Source organism: Cheilinus undulatus, linkage group 5 (genome assembly GCF_018320785.1).
Source record: "Cheilinus undulatus linkage group 5, ASM1832078v1, whole genome shotgun sequence".
NCBI lineage: Eukaryota > Metazoa > Chordata > Actinopteri > Labriformes > Labridae > Cheilinus > Cheilinus undulatus.
In genome coordinates, this window is record NC_054869.1 from 3,715,276 (window position 1) to 3,722,195 (window position 6,920).

A 6,920-nucleotide genomic window follows, 5' to 3' on the forward strand; every position below is an offset into this window, starting at 1 on the left:
CAATCATCTGATTTAAACAGTTTTAGCAAACGTCAAAAGTCAGCATATTTGAGATGAAGGATAAAATAACTTGATAGGGCACTTTTACAATGTGGGGAACTGCTTCCATCAAATGTAAGAACTTTCACCTCCTCAGGACTAAAATACTGACTGATAATGCATTCTAGCTTCAGCTGTAGATAAAATTACATTTACTGAGAGTTCTCATATACAGTAGCAGTACTAAGGCTTTGCTTCAACAGGCTCATCCTTTTTATTGCTGCCACTGTGAGGCTAGATGTGCAGAAGTGGCATTTTGACCCATCAGCCATTTAGTAATGATGATGATACAGGATGAAGCTCTTATAAACAACAGCTTGCATTTTCAGCTTATTTGCATCATGTAACCTGATTATCATTTCAGTGAGTATCAGCATCACCTGGCTTCATTTGACTTGTTTTCTAGCCCATGATTTACTACATATTGAAAAAATATACTTACCTAATCTTTTTTGGTGTGAAATTCTATAAAATTCTGACACAAAAATTTTCATGAAGTATTTCAGAATCAGTCTTCTCCTTGAGGATGAGGAGTGTCACTGATGCTCACTGAAAACAAAACTTCAGAGTCGTCAAATCCATGCACTGCTTCAAACATCAGTCCTCTGCCTGTTCTAATCTGCCTCAAGCTATGACACAAAAAGTTTAAACAAGGCGCTAAATTCAACTGGCACAAGTGTCTGAACATTACGGTTGTTTGCTGATCTCTAATGGAAAGTGTGCAGGTTTGTTTCACTGTGAACTTAGATGTTATATATTTTTTTCACTGAATTTATTTTACACATTTATTTTGAATTGGGAAGCTTTCATATTATCCCGTTGTCTCTGTTCCAACTATTTCTTATTATATCTGTATTAAGCATTTCCAAATAAAAATCATTATAGTGTGGACAAAAAAATAATTTAAGGACAAAGACTTACTGTCAACCTAACTCAAAAAAGGTTCTTTTATGTGTTATTTATATATATGCATATGCAGTTCTTAACAAATTTATTAGACCACCACCCAAAGTAAGGTTTATGCCACAGCTGCCTTAAATGAACAGCAGTGGTAATTAACAAAATCATTTCTTATGTTTCTGCAATGGTTAATACACCACTATGTAGAAGCTCTTTAACCCAAATGATATTTTTAATGCTAAAATAGAATTATTATTGTTATCCATGAATTTTCAAATTTACTGATTTAGAAAAAAACTGAAAAATAGTAAAGCACATTAATATTTCTTGATTAATATGTCAAATTATAGTTATTTACTTGCATTCCTGAACAGAAAAATGAGTTTTAGTGGTTGAATGTTATGCTTGATTCATTTCTGACTTCTCAGAGAAGCCCAGTGAGCCGGCTCAAATTTGTGTCTAAAAAGGTGAATTCAGTTTGAAATCCCTCATTCCTGTTCAAAATGGTAAAACGTGGAGAGCTCACTGAAAATGAAAGAGTCTGCATTAAAGCACTTCATGATGCTGGATGGTCTCTGAGACAAATAGGAAAGACATAAAGTGTTCTCACAGTGTGGTCAAGGATGCTTTGGAGTCAACTGCAGAGACTGGTACTTAGAAAATGCGCCAAGGAAGAGGCAGGAAACCAAAGTTAACTGAAGCAGGTGTCAGACACCTCAAGATCTGAAGTACTAGAGACAGAAGGAAGAGCACTGCTGATCTTCAGGCAGAGATGAATGCTTCTAGATCAGAGTCTGAGAAAGTCTCCAGACTGACCATAAGCAGATGACTGACAGAACAAGGCTTAAAGGGAAGAATAGCTGCTAAGAAGCCATTATTGAGGCCTGCAAACATCCAGAAACACCTCAGATTTGCCAGGGAGCACAAACACTGGACTGTTGATGAATGGAAGAAGGTACTCTGGACAGACCAGTCCAAGTTTGAACTCTTGGGTCAGCATGGTCGTGTTTATGTCTGCAGAAAAGCTGGAGAAGGTTTTGATGCCAGATGCACCCACAGTGAAACATGGTGGAGAGTCCTTTATGGTATGGGGTTCCATTTGTGGATACGGCGTGGGCAAATGAGTGAAAATGGACGGTATCATGAACAAGAACGTCTACCACAACATCTTAGAGCATCATGGGATCCCTTCTGGACTGAATCTGATTGGTCGTGGGTTCATATACCAACGAGACAATGACCCCAAGCAGACTTCAAAGCTGTGCAGAGACTATTTGACCAAGAAAAAGGAATCTGGAGTACTGGAACTGATGGACTGGCCAAATCAAAGTCCAGATTTGAATCCTGTTGAACAAATTTAGGATTTAGTAGATTCATTTTTATGACAGGTGGTCTAATAAATTTGTTAAGCACTATATATATGTATGTATGTATGTATGTATGTATGTATGTATGTATGTATGGATATATATGTATATTCATTAACTACTTGGTCAGATTGACCTTTTAGCTGTAATTATATTTAGTCAAATATATAAAGTATGAAAAGAGAAACTGTCAAAGTCACTGAGGGGAATCGGCCATCAGTATTATACTTTCTGCTGGAGTTAGCCAAAACTTCAGTCATAGAAGTGTTTTGGTTTCCTATAGTTCTTCCTATAGTTCTTTACCACAGCACGAAATTATCAAGTATACAGCTGATTAAACTCTTCTTATCATCACTTAGGTTATCTTTATGCTTTATTAGTCACTGCTGTCTTAATTACTCTTATCTTTATTCTAATGTAATAAAATGCACACCAGTATCACCACAGTGGTGTACTCACATCATGGTCCATGTGTCATTGGCGCCATCTAGTGGAGCCCCTGCAGACTTGAGTCAGGCACCCCAAAATATGTAGCCAGCTCCTGTTAAACGTCCTCTAGCATCATGTCGATCTGTCCAAAATAAAAACAAACAAATAAGAAAAATCATCTATGGACGTTATTTAAGTTGTAAAATGTTGCTTTTTTAGTGTTCTAATGGATTAGATGGCCACATTGGTCGTGTGTAATGTTACTTAGAGTTAACAGTTAAACAGTTTAACACTATTTGTAATTTAACGTACCTAGCTTGACTTTTCCATGACTCACGGCTTCAAGTAAACTTTAAACAGCAGTTAGCTCAAGTTTTTTAGCACTCACCGCTGAAATGAGGAGGGAATGAAGGGGAGATGGTTTGTGAGGGGAAAAACAGTACACTTAAGCTGCTGACTATTCTCTGCTTTAAGTTTTAATAAATTATCTTGTGAACGGCACAAGTTCATCAATAAGCAACTTATTCTTTAAGGCAGTTGTACCGGTACCAACAATCCTCAACCCCCCTCACCGCCTCAGATGGATCTATCCATTAAGAGTCAGAGGTCAATAATGAAAAAAGATCAAAATAGAGAGAGAAGAAATGAATGAAAATACTATTTTGTCGGATACCAGAGGAGCAAAAACTTGAAGACAGAAGTTAGGAAAGAAAAGAGGATAAATATCAGGCCCTGTGACACAAAATGCCCTTTATATTTCACGGTTATTTTGCTAAAGTAACGTTGTCACCCTCAGTTATACCCGTGCAGAAAAATGTCCTGCCAGCTGAAGCAGTTTCTGTCCACCTTTAAAACGAAGAGGAGGAAATTTGGTTTAACAACAGACAGATAGGCAAAAGCAGCAGGTGATAAGTTTAACAGTGCTACAGGTATTAATAATTTAAAAATGAGCCAAATCCAGTATTTATAATCGATTTCTGGTTGAGAGCAATGCGGTCTGTTTAACTGAGAGCACATGTGCCACAAATCCTGTGTTGAGATATAAGTGAAGAAATTTAAGTTTGTTGTTTAAACTGCAAAGTTGGCGACAGACCGATGAAGGAACTGAAGCACAGAGCATTTCAGGAATTGAAAATAGATCCTCGGTATCTCTGGGAGCTGATGGGGTGGGAAGTGCAGGAACACTAGCACTATGTTTTAATACATTCAACTACAATAGAATATGTGACCTAATGATCAGGGCTGGGGGCTATGGAGCAAAAATATCTTAATACTTTAGCTGAAGAGTGACACATGGTATTTATCACAATATTTTATTATTTGATTTATTTATTTAAAAGCAAAGTCAGTTTTAGTCATATCTATGAGTTGACAGCAAATGTCCCCCAGCCACTTTTCTAAACAGCCAGCTGCACAATGTCAACATGGACATGAGAATGACAGACAATAAACCAGACACTTATGGGAAAAATAATGGGTCAATGACATAATGTTTTATTTATTTGATATAGATATGTATTTAATATGCAGAATTTAATGTTAAAATTTACCCGTTTTACCTCAGTTGTAACATGGATAGTGAACCTGCTCACCTAAGTTAAACTGTAATTGATCACAAAAAAATGTTTGGTACCTCGTTTACTTTAATAGAAGTAAAGTAAATATTTTTAGAGCTTTTATAATTATTATTTATCATTATTTATATTGACACTTTAAAATTTAACCACATGAAACACTGGTTGAGCCACCTGGCATTTGCAATTAATTTCAAATTAATCAAATACTCAAACTAAATTATTATTTTTATTATTATCATTATTATTATTATTATTATTATTATTAGAAATGAGTCATGAATATTTCCAATAAAATAAAAATTACATTGATAAAATAATTTTTGGCAGTTTTACATTGGGTGTGACTGAAAATAAATGTTTTTTTTTTATCTTTACTGTAAAAGGATCTATAAACCAGTTCACTCTGCAGTGACTGTCAGCTGGAGTTAAATAGGTGATAAATTATGCTACAAACTGCTTATTTCACTTCATTTTATAATAAAATACCCAGAATTACAGTTGCTCCAGCTTGACATTTGAGACCCTCCAAATTCCAGGACAAAAGTTTTTCGATGATCTTGCCAACTTCATACTGATAAAATTTGATAACATTGGTCTATTTCAAAGATTTGAACCATAAATTAATGCCAAAGAATTCTCATTTGAATTTCTTACAATTAAAACGTCATTTTTAACATGGTCAGTAATCTGTTAAATTAATCAGACGGTCACATTTTTAGGGTTTGAGATTCCAAAATATTAAATTCATTAGATTATTCAAATGTACCACAAACCAATTCAATCAAGGTAGGTTTTGTAGAACAAACTGATATATCTCATGAACTGATTTTTTTTTGTTTTTTTTTTTCAAAAGAATATAATAGGCAAAAGTATGCACACCACTTCATTTACCCAAATAATGAATTAACTCCTAAAATAAAATAAAAAATGATTTCCCATTCCAAGTAAACATTAAAAAACTTCAACATTGGTCAATACTATTAATAATAATATTAATGGTTCTGACTGTAAACAGTATTATCTTACATCTTGCGGTGATTCTGTGTTACACTCATTTTATTTTGGTGGACTTCGTTTCCGGTGTTGCTGATGTTTGTCTCTTTTACCTTTTCCCAGAGGCTGCTCCCTTCCTCCATGATGCAGAGGCTGATTGTTCGCACCTGCGGCTGCTCTGCAATCATTCACCCTACATGGCTGCTGCAGACTCATGCCTCAGCGCCAGAGGATTGTTTGCTCCAGTCAGCGGTACAACGGCTCTCCTTTGAGACTCTCCAATGAACCTTTTCGTAAGACTCCAAATTTACCTGTGCTTTTTGAAATCATTTTTGATCCTCTGTGTCTCTCCTTTTTTCCAGTGCCTCACTCCACGTCTCACGTCAGCCCTTAATCCCAGCACACTCTCAGAAGACTCTCACTGCCTGTCACTTCCCGTTAGATCTCCTCACCCCCTGGACCTGTGGATTCCCCCTCCTCAACTGCACAATTCATCTAATAAATCTGTTAAAACTTTTCCAGCCTGGTCTGCATTCTGGGTCCACTATACAAAACCATTACACATCTATTTTTTTCAACATCGATATCAAGACTGGGCCGCTTTGATAGACCTCACCTTCAGTGTATTAAATTTAGAAAAACAAGCACATGCAGACTAAGTTACGCATAGTGACTGAATATGCTTAAAAATGATCACAACAGGAAGATACAAAGAGATTTTCATGGCTCATGACTGGCAGGGGCCCAAATTTTTAAAACATTAGTAAAAAGGCAAAGAAGAGAGGGCTTTCTTCTGTATTCTGTAATGTTTGGGTAAAGGGCCCAGGACAGTTTGTATCAGAATCTGTGGGTGTGTTGTCAGGGACGCTCATGTGAGTGAACGTGTGTAAGACTAATAATTAATCTAACTGTTGTACAGGAGCATGTTTGTGTGCTTCTCTGTGTTGTGTCAGAGTGTGTGTTGGTGTGAGAGCAAGCAGAGGAGAGCTTGTAAACAGAAAATAATGTTCCATTAAAACTTTATTTTAACCTGTTGGCAAATGCACTGATGTTAAACTATGGAGAAGTTGTTTTGTTGTGGGTCAATTTACAAAAGGAGGAAAGTTTAACACTAAATCCATGTGAACATTTGAACATTACATTTACATTCTTTAGAAATAATAAAGAGACAAGACTTTACAAGCTGTGTTAATTTTGTCAACTAAAACTATGGCTACAGATTTTTGAGGCTAACTTTCCTCTATGAGGAAGATGAGACTTAAAACAGATCTTTGATGATTAGAGACTGAAACGTCAGTGCTGGACTGTTGGACATTTAAAATCCATATTTCACCACAGAGCCTATAGGGTACGCCAGTATTTTCATCAGTATATTCTAAATCAATTATAGCACTGATGGTGCATTTATGGGAGCGTTTTACTTTTTATTAATTTTGCAATATGGCTAATTAAATCACTTTAAATAAACAAATGTTCTGACTCAGACTAATCGATGAAAACTAGACTAAAATATCTGAACTGTACCTTAACCTTTTAATTAAACCTTTAAAGAGTGAGAATGACTAAAGTGTGACTAAGAGTTGACGTATTTTACCCTAAAGCTAAGACTCAATCT